Here is an 18,704-nt window from a genome sequence, read left to right as displayed (position 1 = left end):
ATGGCAACTATACCTGAATATGTATGTAGAAATGACTACAACAAATCCTTTCTCAGTATTTAAGTAAATGAGTTAGAAGATGTTGACACTGGGACTGTACTTCCATTTTCTATATGGTATGGTAAATGGCACCAAGAAGTTGAACTTACCAGATTCAATTGTCCTGGGAAAAAATAGAGAATGGAGAAAAAATTGAAAAGAGAACAAGGTGCTTTCCCTATCCCACCTGGAACCACTGAGAAATGCCAATATAAGTAAGAAACACATTGTTTATATATTGCAAGGGAGTAAGGAGACAAACATTTACGAATTGTTATAAGTGTGAATCATAAAAATTCTCAGACCCTACTTCATAAGATTTGGTTAAGACCATTCCCCATTTTAAACAATGAAGGAACTTAGATCAGGAATATGAGACCTCTATTCCACCCCTACTTAAGCCTGCTTTAGGGGAAGAAACTCCTTGTTGAACAATGAAAAATACTTAAACCCATACTTATAGTAAGGCAAAAGTTCTTAAGCTGTGCCTATTTTTAGATCTAATACAAAAGGGTGCTAAGTACCTATAAAGGTCAGGCAACTTGTGAATTTACAAGGAGTAAAAAGGTGAGAAACTTACTCAGAAGTTTTTCAAGCATGAATTTAATCAAAAGTTCAAGCCTTCTTAGGTGTGAATTAAGAATGGTCTGTCCTTTGGAAAATGTCTACTGTGATTGGTAGATGTGAGAACTTAGGGGAGGAGACATAGAAGAAAATTCCCTTTAAAAGGAGAGGAAAAACTGAAAGCAGACACGCTCACTGGAGCTCCCTCTGAGGAGACTCTGTCCCTCTGGGGTCTCTCTCTCGGGAAAGTCAGCTAGGAAAGCTGAATTGGAGGAAGCTGAACTGGTGTCTCTCTGAACATTAGAATCCTTGCTTGGAAAAATCTTATGGTGAGTGGATAAAAGACTGACTGATCTTTCTCTTAGGGCTTGAGCCTGGGCTGGCCAGGCTGGCCTGAGCCGGCCTGTCTTTTTTCTCATTATTTCTTTTCTCTCTCTCTCTCCTTTTCTTTAATTCCTCATTTGTATAAATTAAAAATCTCTATAAAACTCAGCTGACTTGGGTATATTTAATAATTGGGAATTTTTCCCTGGCGACCACCTTATATTTGATTTTAAAACAAGACACTGTCTTGAAACCATATTTTCTGCAGTCACAATTTTAACAACCACTCTTATATCTGCAACAGTTTATGGCTTCCACTTTTTTAATTATTATATAAGTTAATATAAAGTTGAACACAGAGATAACTCCATGAGATACAGGGCTAAGATATTCCTGTATGCTTTGTGAGAACATTTTCACATGAACTTTAGGCTCATCAAGATATACATTGAATGTTTAAGAAGGATTAACAGTAATGCAAATTTGTTTTTTAACTGTAAATACTATATTTCAGAAATATGTATACACTTCCAGAAACCCAAGTTGAAAAAATAAATATAGACTAATAAGCACAAACATGGAAGAATGAAAATGGAGAAGATTCAATTATATTTCATTCAAATCATTTATTTCATGATTTCTGCCTTCAATTTCTTGAATTTAAATACTAAGCATTCAACACACATTGTTAAATCTGAATTTAGAAGATATTGAATGAGTTTGATTTCTTTGAGAATTCCACAAAAACATTTAAATTGAATCCATGACTAAGTGAATCTTCCTTGACATGTTTTGAACCATATGAACCTGTGTAATTGGTTACAGGAAACATTTTCATAGTAAAGCCCAGGAAATTCCTTTGCTAACAAATTCTTAAAATATTTCTTTTCACTCATACTGATTTTGAAATTTGTTTTGTTTTCAGAATGCCTTTTGGCCATTTGACCAATGTTAACGGACCTAGTAAAATGGCAGCAAAGCTTTTTTTTTTTTTCCTGGAAAAAATTAATGAGCATTAGAATGTTGGCAGCATCCCTTTGGATGTTACCAGCTGCCAGTTTGCAAAGTCAATGTAGTGACTAAAATTGTAAAATGTAGTTTTTAATTTGCGTTTATGGTCTGATAAGCATGACTTTCAACCATGACAAAAACAGCCACTCCCACCTGTTCATACCAAACACACTTATTTAGCTTCAGATAGAAAAAAAAGTCAAGATTCAAAAAAGAATCACTGATTTTGCAATTTACAAACAATGTTTGGACATCAAAAATGTATATACTTAAATGTTAAATTTATTTGTCTATGTAAAGAGAAAGTAATTACCTAATGAATTGCTCAAATATGATTTTTTATTCTGGATAGGGCAGACAAAAATCTCTAATGTTTCCTGCATTGAAGCCAGTGCCTAGCATTAACAGGTACTTAATGAATGGTTGTTGATTGTTTGTATGAATGAATAATTGAATGAGTGAATGAAGAATTTACTCAACTATGAGATAATAACCAGAGAGTTTTATGAGGAAGTTCAATATACTACTATTAGGAATTGATCTTTATTGATAATCCCATTTTCATCAGAAAGAAAAGGAGAAGAGATAAGGAAGTTGGGACTAAATGAATGGGTTACTCATAGGTTCATCTTGGAGTGGAAAATAATGGAGTTTGTGCATACAATTTTATTAACAACAACAAAATGATATCTCATATAATGGGATACTTGGGACCTATCCTTTTGAAGGGCTTATGATGTAAGTAAATAAAGCACCATGAAGATAATTCCAAGTCACAAGAAATCTCTCAAATAAATTGATGTGATTAAACCAATAAAGCAGAAGTACCTTGATTCAATACAAACAAAAGTGGTTATCACTGGATAATCAAAAATAGATGTGTTGAATCATATAGTTAAGGATCAAGAACTCACAAGAAAAAAATAGTTCAATATATTGAAGAAATTTTGATCTGCTCTATCATGAACATTTTTTTTCTGAAAATGAGCACTAAAAAATATCTGAAAAATAAAACTGGCTAAATTTAACTTAACCCAACTAAATTCAGGAATTCTATTCCTAATTAGTCCTCCTCAAGTAAATTGCAACCCCATAACTTACCTAAATATTGAACTCAGTATTCTAGGAGTACTCTTAAGGAACAATGTAGTATCTTTTACAAATGTCATTATCTGGTATGTTTCATGGCTGCTATCCTTCCATCCCTCACCCCCCTCAAGAAATTGTCATTTATAAATACAGTCAATCTTATTCATATTTAAAGGGCATTTACAACGGCAAAATATCCTCCTGTTAAAGTCTATGATTCATTATCCCCAAAGTATATGTAAAATCCAGAGTGAAGCTCAGAAAGCACATGAGGAAAGGGAGTAACTCATAGATCTTGATAATCCAAAGTCCTCTTATTTCATATGTGGGGTGTTTAAGAAGTCTTCTTTAGGCATGGTGTAACATTTCCATTGGGCTTCCAGGAATCCTATTGTTGTCTTCTGATCATGTACCCACTGCCACCAGTTCATCTTTAGATGTTATTTAGTACACCAGTAGAAAGTTGAGTGTCTAGCATCTTCTGTACTCTTTTTTAAAAGAATAAAATACTGGGCAAAATCTCTGAGATGGACTGACTTTTTTATGAAAGCTGAAGTCCAAGGACTATAAACACCCACTATGATCCAAGACCCTGAGTCTTAGAACTTATATATTTTTATAAGCATAAGTGGTGATTTAATACTATTTTATCATATTTGAACTATGGGTACTAAACAGGATTGTCAATAGTGATGATGGGTAAGACTGATAAATTATGAATCTGAATGGTAATTCTTGAAGAGTTCTTGAACAGTGATTTTAACTAAGGAATTCACCATTTCCTCCCTCCTTTTCTCAGGATTCTTCATCATGAAACTGAAGGTCTAGGGGATTGGAGTCTTTATATGACAAATTCCAGAGCATAAGGCAACGTAAAATGAAATATAGACGTATTCAGAATTGCATAAACTTTTAATATTATTTCTATTTTTATTGTATCATATTTTAACACACCTTACTATATTCATTTACTCTTAAAATTAACATATCCTACAGATTTATTCACATCAGAAAATAACTGGGGCTATCTTTGACTATAGTTTCAATTTAAAATGTTAATGAACAAAATTAATAAAAGTTAATTAATTAAATTTCTTATTACACTCTCCACATTGGAAGCTCCCCTTTAGTAAAAGACATGTTGGTTTGGGAAGAATTGATCAAGGCAAATTTGATACTCCAAATTAACTCAAATTTCTGAATATCTTCCTTGTTAACACATGAATATTTGTTATTCATCACTAGTATTTGGCCAAGTAACCTCAGCTTGACCAAACACAATATCAAACAAAAGTATAGTGAATTGAAAACTTCTGACATTAAATAAAAGATCTTTGAATTAGCCAGTCTCAATAAACATTTAGTAAACCCCTATAATATAACATTCACTTTGTAAGCTTTGGAGATACAAATAAAGACAAAAGACATTCTCTGCCCTTGAGGCACTCAAAGGGTGATATACAACATGAAAAAGCTATGTATAAATAAACCAAGTGTGAGATAAATTGTTAATAATTAAAAGAGTGAAGGACTTATAAATAAGGTGAGATTTCTTGATTGATTTAAGAGTTTTCTCATCCAGTTAAGATCTCATAAGAAAATATGTATGGGGTGGTTTCATTTGACTCTCACCAACACTCTGCTATTAGGAATTGACTGAAAATAAATATAATTTGAGAAACAACTGTTTGTATTCTTAAAGGATTTTCTTAATATCTCACTCTTTCTTGTTAAGAGACAAGAGAGCAGCATTTCTAAGTAGAGCAAAACTGACAAGTGTCAGTAAGCCAAAGCTGAAGATTCCATTATCAAGGAGATGAAGAGAGAGGTAAGGAAGGAACACTGGCAGTTGGGGCTCTTTTTCCTTTAGAACTTGAGATAGCAAGAGGTCTGTTTCTTAGGCAAGGGGCAGTTGGCTACTAACAGATGGAGTATAGAAACTGATTGAAGGAGTCCATGGGTGGTAAATGTCTGATTATTTAGGAAGATAAGTAGATAATGAATCAATTTTAGATATTGTAGGTTAGATAGAACTGGTCTTGCCAGGTGTAAGATTTAAAAGAGTGGGAGCCATAAACTGTAGTAGTTAAATGGTATATACCTCATAAACTGTAAGAGTTAAAATGGTTGAAGGCTTATATTGTAGTAGATAAAAGAGTGGGTAAGTAAATTATGACCGCAGAAATTATGTTTCCACTACAGTGTCTTGTTTTAAATCAAATATAAGGTGGTCGCCAGGGAAATATTCCCAATTATGAATATACCCAAGTCAACTGGGTTTATAGAGAATTTAATTAATTAATACAATCAGGAATCAAAGAAAGAGAGAGAGAGAGAGAGAAAGGAAATAAATTAGAAAAGAATAGGCCAGCTCAGGCAGCCCTGGCCAACACAGGTCTAAGCCCTAAAAGAAAAGATCAGTCAGTCCTTATATCTAAATCACTCACCACAAGATCTGTCCAAGCAAGGATTCTAGTGACACCAGGCCAGCATCATCTCAGCGGACTTCACCAGCTCAATCCTTCAATCTGAAATGTCCCCGAGAGAATCTCGAGAGAGACCCTTCAAGGCAGCCTTTCCCAGCTGACTGTTTCCAGAGAGAGCTTTTCCTCTCCTTTTAAAGGGGATTTTCTCCTTTGTCACCTCCCCTAAATTCTTACATCTACCAATCACAGTAGATGTTTTTCAAAGGACAGACCATTCTTAGTTCCCACCTAAGGAGGTGTGAACTTTTGAGTAATTTACACCAGAGTAGACTAGAATCCCTGAGTAAGTTTTCACCTCTTTGCTCCTTGTAAATTCACAAGTTTCCTGACCTTTATAGGTACTTAGCACCCCTTTCTAAACATAGGCATGGATTAAGTATGGGTTTAAGTACTTTTCATTGTTCAGCAAGGAGTTTTCTCCCCTAAAGAAGGCTTAAGTGCTGGTGGAGTAGAGGTCTCGCATTTCTGATCTAAGTAGAGTTCTCACATTTTAGATCTAAGTAGCTTCACTGTTTAAAATAGGGAATAGTCCCAATGGGGGATTTTTTTAACATTCACAAGTCTGAGAAATTTCAGTATTCACACAGGCAAGAAGAACCTGTTCTCAGAAGACAGTTAAAAGTAGGGTTTTAGAAATCTAGATAGAGGTTGATAGAGAGACATCCAGGTAAGCATAGCAGTAGTCTAGACACAGGACTCTTCCTCTCCTAAACATCTGCCAATACAGACTACCTCAAAAAAGCCAAAAAAAACCCCACCAAAATTCATATGAATGAAGGGACTCTACAGTAGGGTGAAGCACTGAAGGTACTTGGTATTTGGGCATTTCCACATAATAAGGGGTGAAAAAGTTTTCACCAAAATGCAAGCTGGTCCTCCCTCCTCCACCCCACCTATGGAGCCAGAGTCAGAGCCAGGGCTCGCTAGAATCAGTGACTGAACAAGGTGAACCTCTGGAGCAAGTGAGGGGTATGACTGGGTCCTTGGCAGCTAACTGAGAGCACTGAGGACCTACCCCTGAGAGCAGCTAGACCTGAGGCCCCAGCAGGCTGAGGGGCTCAGTCTGTGGGTGCCCATATGGAGAGATAGCACAGAGAGGGGCAGCAAACAGTGGAAATGGCAGAGACTCCAGAGCTGGCCTCACTCAAAATCCTTGCTCCTTAGCTCCATACACAGAGAGCCTTCCCATCACAATCATATTTCTGACTGAAAAAAAAGAGAAAAAAAAACCACCACAGTGATGGCAAATAGTACACAGGAACAACAGCTTCCCAACACCAAAAAAAAGAAGAAGGGGTTGACCCCAGATAATTTTTACAGACAAAAAACACAGGCTATAGAGAAAATACAAATAAATGCACCAAAACTTTCCCCCCAAAATGGAAATTTTCCACAAACTTTTGAAGAATTTTAATTGGAGCTTATCAAAAAAATGGAAGCCTTCTGGCAAGAAAAGTGGGAAATAGTTAAAAAAGAAAATAACAATTTAAAGAACAAGAAATCCCAATCAGAGAAACAGCTGGAAGCCATGTAAAGCAAGATAGACCAAACCAAAAAGGAAATTCAAAAGATTATAGTAGAAAATAAAAAGATTATAACAGAAAACCAGGCCTTAAGGACCAGAATCAGGCAACTGGAAACCAATGATCTTGCAAAACAGCAAGAATTAATAATACAAAGTCAAAATACTGACAAAATAGAAGAAAACATAAAATATCTCACTGAAAATATGACAGATCAGGAAAACAGAACACTAAGAGACATTTTGAGAATCATTGATCTACCTGAAAACCAAAAAATAAACATACATCTTGATATCATACTACAAGAAAAGATCCAAGAAAACTTAGCTGATGTTCTTGAACAAGGGGGGAAATAGACATTAAAAGAGTTCATAGAACATGCTTTACACTAAATCCTTAAAAAGACAACTCCCAGGAATGCAATTGTGAAATTCAAGAGCTTCTAAGCTAAGGAGAAAATTTAATAAGAAGCCAAAAAGAGAAAATTCAGATATCAAGGAGCAAAAATCAGGATTACACAATATCTGGCAGCTTCCACACTAAAGGGCTGCAAGGCTTGGAATATGATATTCAGAAAGGCCAGAGAATTGGGCCTTTAACCAAAGATCACCTATTCACCAAAATTGACTATATACTTTCAGGGCAAAGTATGGGCATTCAACAAAATATATGTCTAAGTATATGTAAATAAAAGACCAGAACTAAGTGGAAAGTTTGATATCCAAACACAAAGATCAAGAAAAACATGAAAATGTAAATAAGAAAGAGAGGAAAAGAGGGAAAATGTATTTTTATTCAAACTATCTTCTTTAAGGGCTACAATTAGATCAAATTATATATATATTATATATATATATTATTATATTTATATTTTTATTTATATATTTATATATATATATATATTTATATATTTATATATATATTATATATTTATATATATATATGGGGAAAATGTTATTTGTAACTCAAAAATTATATTCACTATAATAGTAATTGGAGGAATCATTCACAGGAAGAGATTGGGGTAATGAGTACTATAAGATGATAGGCAACAAAAGAAAAAGGGAATCAAAAATGGCACCAAGAGATATTGAATAAATAAATAACATAGGATAAACACAGAGAGATATACATGGTAAGGGAAGGGAAGAATACTCTTATAAGAACAAGAGGAAGAGAGTGCTAATTAATAATACTTAAACCTTACTCTCAGTGAAATCAATTCTGAGAGGGAAGAGCATCTAAATGCATTGGGGTATTGCAATCTATCTTACCCTACAGGGAAAGTAAGAAGGGAAAACTACAGGGTTTAGGGGGGCAAGGAGTAGAAAAAGGGAGGGAAAGAGAGAGGGTAGGGAACTTAATAGACCCTAAAAAAACAAGAAGGGAACAAAAAGTGAGAGGGCAGAAAAGGAAGCTTATTAAGGGTAGGAATTAGGGTGACTGATCAAAAGCAAAACACTGTTTTAAAAGGATATTGCAAAAGAAGAAAGAAAAGAACTATGAAAGGATATAAAAATGTTGGGGAATACACAAATGGCAATCATAACTTTGAACATGAATGCAATGAACTCACCCATAAAATGAAAACAAATAGGAGAATAGATTAGAAATTAAAATCCTATCATATGTTGTTTGCAAGAAACATACTTGAGGCAGGTAGACACTCTCAAGGTTAGAATTAAAGGTTGGAACAAAACCTATTGTGCATAAACTAATAGAAAGAAGGCAGGAGTTGCAAACATGATATCTGACAAAACCAAAGCAAAAATAGATCTGATTATAAGGGATAGGGAAGGTAACTACATTCTGATAAAAGGCAGTATAAACAATGAGGAAATATTAGTAAATAACATGTATGCACCAAATGGCATAGCATCCAAATTTCTAAAGGAGAAACTAGTGGAATTGAAGGAGGAAATAAATAGTAAAACAATACTAGTGGGAGACCTGAACTTACTACTATCATATTTAGATAAATCAAATAAAAAATAACTAAGAAAGAGGTAAGAGATGTGAATTAAATTGCAGAAAAAAATAGAGTTAATAGATATGTGAAGCAAAATAAATAGGGAAAAAAAGGAATACACATTCTTTTCAGCAGCACATGCTAAATTCACAAAGATTGACCATGTCCTAGGACATAAAAACCTGGCAAACAAATGCAGAAAAGCAGAAATAATAAATGCAAACTTTTCAGATCAAATGCAAGAAAATAATAATCAGTGAGGGTTGTAAACCTTAAAATTTCTTAGATTTATGAATGTTGGAAATTTCCCCATTGGGAAATCTCATACTGGAAAAAATTTCCTACTGATAATAAGAACTCTATTGGAATGTGAACCCCCTTGGCATGGGAGGATCCTTCTCCTCCCTACCTAAGACTAATTTAGGACAGAAGCCTTTTGCTAAACAATGGAAAGGTCTTTGACCTATGCTTAAGCATAGAACAGGAAGTTCTTTGAGTCATGATTGATTTTAGAATTGATACAATAGAGATACTTGGAATGACAGAACCAGGTCTTGAAACTACAATCTCCAACCTACTCAGAGTAAAAGGATTTAGGAAGGGCTGCAGCAAGGATCAAGATTTAATTATTTGAGAATATGACCTTCAACAGACATGTGCAAAGGGGCAGACCTCTGGGCAGTCCTGGGTTAACCTAGAGCCACCATTGGCACAGGGAAGACATGGACAGTGATTGGTAGATGTGAGAAATGAGGGGAGGGGACTTAGATTGTTGACTTAAAGATAATGGGGTCTGAGGACAGAGGAGGAATTTTTTGCTCTGAGAGGTTGTGCTCTGAGAAGTTTTGCTCTGAAGGAGTCTGAGAGGAGAGAGGTCCTGGAGGGAGAGCTCCTGGAGAGGTCTGAGAGGAAGGCTTGCTCTGAAGGAGGCTGGAGGTGGAGGCCCCTGAGACTGTTACTCCATTTTGGTCACATGAGTGATAGGGACTGATCTCTTTTCTTTGCCTCAGCTATCTAAGGGCTTGGGACTTTTGGCCCAGCCTAAACAGAGGGGGTATTTAAGCCCTATTCCCTTCTCTCCCCTTTCTCTCTCTCTCTGTCTCTCTCTCTGTCTCTCTCTGTCTCTCTCTCTGTCTCTCTGTCTCTCTCTCTCTGTCTCTCTCTCTGTCTCTCTCTCTCTGTCTCTCTCTGTCTCTCTGTCTCTCTCTGTCTCTCTGTCTCTATTTCTCTCTCTCTCTCTGTCTGTCTCTCTCTCTCTAATACCTTTCTTCCTCCTGTTTGTAATTAAAAACTCCATAAAAGGTTGACTGCTGACTTGAGTTTTCATTTAGGAATTACATACCTGAATTCCTTGGCGACCTTAAATTAATATATATCAGTCTTTTAAAGTGATTTCCTTGTCACAGGGTACATGAAGAGGCAAACCAAAAATTAATTGTAAATTAAATAATATGATTCTCCAAAATCAGTTAGTTAGAAAACAAATCATAGAAACAATGAAACAATTAATATTTCCATTGAAGAAAATGGCAATGATGAGACATCCTTTCAAAATCTATGGGATGGAGCCAAAGCAGTACTCAGGAGAAAATTTTTATCCTTGAGTTCATATATTAACAAATTAGGGAGGGTAGAGGTCAATGAATTAGACATGCAAATAAAAAAAAAAACTTGAAAGCAAACAAATCAAAAATCTCCAGATGAAAACTTAATTAGAGATCCTAAAAATTAAGGAAGAAATTAATAAAATCAAAAGTGAAAGAACTATTGAACTATAAATAAGAATAGAAGCTAGTATTTTGAAAAACAAAGAAACAAACAAAATAGACAAAGTGCTGGATGATCTAATAAAAAATGAAAGAAAACCAAATTAGCAGTATCATAGATGAAAAGCGAGACCTCACCTCCAATGAAGAGAAAATTAAGGCAATCATTAAAAACTATTTTGCCCAATTATATCACAATAAATATGAGAATCTAGGTGATATGGATGAATACTTACAAAAATATGAACTGCATAGATAAACAGAAGAATAAATAGAATTCCTAAATTATCCCATATCAGAAAAAGAAATCCAATAGGCCATCAAAGAATTCCCTAAGAAAAAAATCCCCAGGGACTTATGTTTTCATGAGTAAATTCTATCATACATTCAATGAACAGCTAATCCCAATACTATAGAAACTATTTAACATAATAAGCAAAAAGGGAGTTCTACCAAATTACTTTTATGACACAAATATGGTACTGATTCTGAAGCCAGGAGGTCAAAAACAGATGAAAAAAACTACAGACCAATCTCCCTAATGAACATAGATGTTAAACTCTTAAATAGAATACTAGCAAAACAAACAAACAAACAAAAAAACAACCAGGAAGTGATCATGAGGGTGATTCATTATGATCAAGTGGGATTTATACCAGAAATGCAAGGATGGTTCAATATTGGGAAAACCATCCACATAATTGGCCATATGAACAAAGAAACCAATAAAAATCCCATGATTATCTCAATAGACATAGAAAAAGCCTTTGACACAATGTAACATTCATTCCTGTTGAAAACACTAGAAAGTATAGGAATAGAAGGTCTTTTCCTAAAAAGAAGAAACAGTACTTATCTAAAACAATCAGCAAACATCATCTTCAATGGGGATGAGCTAGATGTATTCCCAATAAGATCAGAAGAGAAACAAGGATGCCCATTATCACTTCTATTATTCAACATTGTACTAGAAACATTAGCAGTAGCAATTAGAGAAGGAAAAGAAATTGAAGATAGGTAAAAAATTGGCAATGAGGAATCCAAGCTATCACTCTTTGCAGATGATATGCTGGTTTACTTTAAGAATCCTAGAGGATCAACTAAAAAGCTAGTGCAAATTATTAACAACTTTAGCAAAGTTGCAGGATACAATATATACCAATATAAGTCATCAGCATTTCTATATATCTCCAACAGTTCTCAGAAGTAAGAATTAGAAAGAGAAATTTCATTTAATATCACCTTAGACAATATAAATTATTTTGGAATCTATCTCCTGAGATAAACATAGGAACTATATGAACAAAACTATAAAACACTTTCCACACAATTAAAAGTAGATATGTAAGGATAATTTAGCATTGTGAGCTAAACTATGTTAATTATTTGGTTGTCATGGACATCCCAAATATAAAAGAAATATAGCCAAGGCAACTGGAAATTTAAGAAATTAAGAAGAAGTAAGAAGGAAAAGGGTGTAGGATTTCTCCCACCTGGCTAGTGCCAGGACGAAGACCAGAGGCTTTAGGAAGATAAGGTTTTGAAGAGTAAGGAGGAAAGACTCAACCTGAACTCCAAAGGGCTCAAGCAAGATGTCTGAACCTGAATCAGTTCAAGGGCAAACTCACTGTCAAACCCAGACAATAGCTGCCACCATACCAAGATGTTGGAATGCTTAGCAGGCTGCCAGCCAGAGTCTCCTCTCTGGGGAAAGAGGGAGAGAGAGCAAGGGATTGTCTTATATAGATGGTTTTATGTCACTTTCCTGTTTCTCATCTGTACAAATGATAGCTTTGCTTGACTTGGGACACCCCAGGGGTTTTTCTGCACATGTCTGTGAAGGCCATTTCCTCAGATAATTAAATCTTTGAGTATGGTGCAGGCATCCTAACCTTGTTAAACTAAGTAGGGTAGAGAAATGTATAGTTCCCAAGACTTGATTCTGTTAAATCAAGCATCTCCATTGTTACTAATCAGGAAATAGCTAAATCAGATCTTCTAAAGAATGGCCTGAGTAGCGTGGAGTAGTTTTAAAATTCAGAGATATAAACAATTGGAAAAACATTAACTGCTCATGGGTAGGATGAGCTAACATAATAAAAATGACCATCCTACCCAAGCTTATTTACTTATTTAGTGCCATACTTATTGAACTACCAAAAAACTTTTTTAATGAATTAGAAAAAAAAACATAACAAAGTTAATTTGGAAGAACAAACGATCAAGGATATCCATGGAAATGAGAAAAAAAAACTGAAGGAAGGTGGCCTTGTAGTGCTAGATCTCAAACTATACTATAAAGCAATGGTCATCAAAACAATATGGTACTGGCTAAGAGACAGAAAGGAGGATCAGTAGAATAGACTTGGGGCAAGTAACCTCAGCAAGACAGTATATGATAAACCCAAAGATCCCAGCTTTTGGTACAAAAATCCACTATTCGATAAAAACTGCTGGGAAAATTGGAAGGCAGTGTGGGAGAAATTAGGTTTGGATCAACACCTCACATCCTACACCAAGATAAATTCAAAATGGGTGAATGACTTGAACATAAAGAAGGAAACTATAAGTCAATTAGGTGAACACCAAATAGTTTACATGTAAGATCTTTGGGAAAGGAAAGATTTTAAAACCAAGCAAGAGTTAGAAAAAAAATTACAAAATGTAAAATAAATAATTTTGATTACATCAAATTAAAAAGGTTTTGTACAAACAAAACCAATGCAACTAAAATTAGATGGGAAGTAAATTGGGAAACAATCTTTATAAGAAAAACCTCTGACAAAGGTCTAATTACTCAAATTTATAAAGGGACATGAATAGGCAATTTTTGTTAAATAAGTCAAAACTACTAATAAGCACATGAAAAGTGTTCTAAATCTCTTATAATCAGAGAAATGCAAATCAAAACAACTCTGAGGTATCACTTCACACCTAGCAGATTGGCTAACATGACAGCAAAGGAAAGTAATGAATGCTGGAGGGGATGTGGCAAAGTTGGGACATTACTGCATTGCTGGTGGAGTTGTGAATTGATCCAACTATTCTGGAGGGCAATTTGGAACTATGCCCAAAGGGCACTAAAAGACTATCTGCCCTTTGATCCAGCCATAACACTGCTGGGACTGTATGCCAAAGAGATAATAAGGAAAAATATAGGCACAACAATATTTATAGCTGCACCTTTTGTAGTAGCAAAATATTGGGAAATGAGAGGATGCCCTCCAATAGGGGAATGACTGAACAAATTGTGGTGTATGTTGGTGATGGAATGTTATTGTGCTCAAAGAAATAAAATCCTGGAGGAATTCCATGAGAACTGGAATGACCTTCAGAAATTTATGCAGAGTGAAAGCAGAACCAGGAGAACATTGTACACAAAGACTGACACACTGTTGTACAATTGAATGTAATGGACTTCTTCATTAGTGGCAATGCAGTGATCCTGAATAACATGGAAAAATCTATGAGAAAGAACACTATACTCATTCACAGGAAAAACTGTGGGAGTAGAAATACTGAAGAAATACAACTGCTTGAGTACATGGGTTGAGGGGGATATGATTGGGGATATAGAATCTAAATGAACATCCTAGTGCACACATCAACAACATGGACATAGATTCTGATCAAGGATGCAAGTAATACTCAGTGGAATTACACATGGCCTTTGGGAAGGTTGGGTTTAGAGGAGGGAGGGATAGAATCTGATTCTTTTAACCAAGGAATAATGTCCTAAATTGACTAAATAAAATAAAAAAAGAAATCTAGATAGTATTAGGAATCTAGGTATTCTTTATTCCTTATAGATTACATATAATCTATGTAATCTAATAGGCTATTAGAATAATAATCTCCCTTTCCTCCTTTTCTATTTTCTATCTGTACTTCTCAAATTAAACTGTTTTATCCAACTGCTCTCCTCACTTTGTCAAAATCTTACCATTTAACCCTTACAATATATAGCCAAATTATTAATTGGATAGATTAATTCAATTAATTCATTTTTTTTACATTCATTCAATTCAAGGTAATTACATTTAAGGAAAGGAAAAAGATGATAAAAATTGTTTTCAGCTCCAATTCATCTATTTAAATAAAACTTATCTACTTAAATCAAATGTTGAAATAGTGAATTTTATATAGAGACATAACTGAAAAAATGTAAACTAAGATGATTCTCGTATCTATGGATGTCATTTGTTTTCAGGAAAAATCTAAATGATTGCTGATGAAGCATTTTGAATTTTTTCATGTATGTTGTTATACAAACTAATCTGATAATTCTTCTAATTTGAGATTTTATGATTTTGTAGGCCCAAAATTAACTGTGAGGAACAAAAAATCTATTGTCCCACTGAATCATTTGTTTCATAGGATAATAAGCATATAGCTTAAAGTGACTTCCAGTGATTACAAGAAAAGTTTAAATGACTTAAAAAAAGTAATGACTTAAAAAGAGTAATGACTTTAAAGGTACTTCTCCAAATTGTATCTTTTATAAGAGCCAAGATTAAATTGAATTCATTGATTAAGGCTCAGAAGAGCTTTGTTCAGTGGTCATCTGTGAATCTACATTACATACAACAAGGAGAACAATGTGTAGTTAGCAAGGTGAAAGTTAATTGTCATTGTCATGGAGGCTTAGCTATTCAAAATAAACATAGGAAACAAATTGTCTAGAAATGATGAGTTTGGTAGGTGTTACTGTTTGCATACAACATTTTGTTGATTTCATCAAGACCTGAAATGCTACAATTTTCAATATTTAATAATGTATTAACAAATAAACAGGGATAAGAACAACACAAACTGTCTGGCCATGGATGATTCTGATGCAGAGTATGTAACATACATTAAATCATTAATCAATTGAATCATAGAATAAGAAACAGCTTAAGTATGTAGACATATAGAAGGAGAAATAGCTTAAACATGAAGAAATTATGCATAAGAATTATTTTTTATGATTTCTATAGCTAAATTTGATTTCCCTCTCACTCGGGGAAAAAATACAATTGTTTCTATTATCCTAGAAGAACAGATTTAATAAAGTGTCTAAGAAGTTGTCCAAACCTATCTCCAACTAGAGTCTTTTACAAGATCTATAAAAAGTGATCAGTCATCCATTCTTTCCTTCAAGGTCATCAGTGTTAGAAGACTCACCCCCATGACAACCCATCTTTTTTTAAATAACTCTAAACCATTAGTGAGTCCATAGTTATAATAACCAAAAAAGAAACCTTCTGGCAATTTTTACTCATGGTTTCTATTTGTCTGGGGACATCTTCTGCCATCTGCATGGGGACATCTTCATATATTATATTTTAACATTACTCTATATGCATAACAATTTCAACGATCACAAAAAATGTCAGAAGAATTCTCAAGTGATCAAGTCAAACATCCACTTGAACATTGTGATAATAATGTTATGAAAATATAAATGTATCAGTTATATATTTAGGTAATAATTTGGCTACAATTCAACTTTCTGAGATAGAAAATTTAAAATAAATTCATATTTTATGAGTGGGAATTTATTTTAATCATTTTTGTATTCAGTCTTTACAACTTTAAAAGAAGTGTGAAGTTATTCTCTTTCACGTTAGATATTGTAAAAGAATTGTGAATGTGAAATCCCCTACCACTTTTCTTTCTGATTATTTTCATTATAAGCATCAGTCTTGATTTAATCAAAATTATAATACTAGTATAGTGTGAATTTTAAAATGGCTCAATACTGGGAGACTACATCTCCACTTCCTTTGCGGGAGGTGTCTGAGAAGATATAAAAAGAAGGGAGAAGCACCAGTTTTTGGTGCCTTTTCTAGAGAAGAGCATTGCCCTGGATAAGAGCTTTTGTTCCCTGCATACCTGCAGGAGATCTAATTTTCTGTAGCCTTCTAAAACCTTTATTTTCCTGGCCCAATAAACCTAACTGGTTATCCTTAAAGTCTGACTTCATTCAATTTAAAATTATCCCTAGCATAGTTATAGACAGAAGGAAAAGCCTGGTCAATTTCCCTATCAAGCTATGGGAGTTGGGGGGGATGACTCCCCCTAACTTCCTTTCTCTACCCTTTTCTCTCATTTTTACAATAGTGATACGAAATCTGCTGCTCCTAATTCTTAATGTTAAGATGCAAAAGGCTGCAAATTGGAAAATGCCAGCCAAAATACAAACAGCAGTACAAAATCAGTTAGAGAAATCCTTTTGAGATGTCTCAGGTGGAAAAACTTCTTTTTTGTGTTGTGTACCTCCTGGCAACCCCCTCCCCTCCTCCTTCTGACTTCCCTGATTCTTCTCCTGATGCCCCATAATGTCCTGTCCCTTCTACCAGCCCACAACCAATATCAGCCCCAAGAAAACCTCAAACTGCCTCAGTAAGCTTGCAAACAAAGAACATGCCAGTTCCTACTCATACTGCCTCGGTTGGCATGCAAACGAATCAAAAGAAACAAAGAACACAGACTGAGTTCTGTGATTTTATTTTCCCCTTAAGGGAAGTGCCCATAATAGGATGAACTTGGGAGGTAAATTTAAGACAACATATTCCTTTCACATCTCCAGGACATAAAATAATTTAAAAGAGATATGTCTAGCTTTAAAAAAGAACTGATAACTGTAATAAAAAAGATGGCTGGTATATTCTTCCAGTATGATCCTTCCTATGAGGATGTTGAAAAATTACTTCAGGCTTTTCTAACAGAACATGAGAGATATAACATCATCTCTCAGGTTAACAAAGCCCGAGGGTGCAATGCAGTACACAGGCCACCTCAAGATCCTCATTGTGAGTATAATGTTCCTGCATAATACTTACAATTAAACAATGCAAGGGAAGCCAATCTGAAGGCAATGTGAAAATGTACTGAAAGACGAGATGTTTGGACAAAAATTTGACTGCCTTACACAATCTAATGATGATCCCCCCCCCCTCCCAATTCATGGATCGGCTCATTTAGCTGGGAGGTCAGTACCTGGATCTGGACCTTTCTACCAACAGAGATATTAGAAAAATTCAGTGTCAGTTTGTTAATAATTCTTGCAGGGTGGTCCAAGACTATTTTAAAACATATCGTCCAAAATGGCCAGAAATGGATGTGGAAGAGTTGAGAACGACTGCTGTGTATGTCTCAAAAGGACATGCAGAAAAAAAAAATGGGAGAAACTAATGATTTATTGGAAACCATACAAAGGATCTGAAAACTTTACATGAAAAAATAAACAGGAAAGAGGCTGTGATATTACATCAATATCACTTGCCCCTCTCTGAGAATCTAAATTTCAATCCTTGACATGCCACTTCTATGAGAAGGGCCACATAATGATGGGTTGTAGAAATCTATTCCAGGCAATCAGGAATAATACTCACTGGAATAATAATGATAATAATAATTTCAGGAACAACAACTATGGAAACAATAACTTCAGGAACAACAACTATCAGAATATTAACAGGAATACTTTCAGGAATGATAATTCTGGGAACATGAATCAGGCAGATAACTCAAACCAAATGATACCACAACAATATCTCTTAAGTGGAGCTTGTCCATGAACTGGTCAGGGTGCTAATGCCCCTTCATGTGGGGCAGAATGTGGCACCCCTTAAAACTATATTACTTTCATTGTTTGGTTGCTATTAACCCTTTGATGTTTGTCTCCCTTAAACATAGCAAAGAAGAAGAACTTGTCTAACCCCTTAATAGATTTGTGCCATCCAATATTTGACTCATCTATATTTGTGCGTTTAAGGAAATCTATAACAACTTGTATTTGAAAAACTTGCATTTTGTGACTTTTGTGTATTTTGAAGATTTGAACATATATTACCCCACAGAAAAGCCTATATTGTTGACCTGTATTAATGGCCTGCATTGACTTGATTTGCATTTTGTGACTCCTTTTTGTGAAAAAATTATTGTA

Source organism: Monodelphis domestica, chromosome 3 (genome assembly GCF_027887165.1).
Source record: "Monodelphis domestica isolate mMonDom1 chromosome 3, mMonDom1.pri, whole genome shotgun sequence".
NCBI lineage: Eukaryota > Metazoa > Chordata > Mammalia > Didelphimorphia > Didelphidae > Monodelphis > Monodelphis domestica.
Note: the sequence above shows the minus strand (reverse complement) of the source record.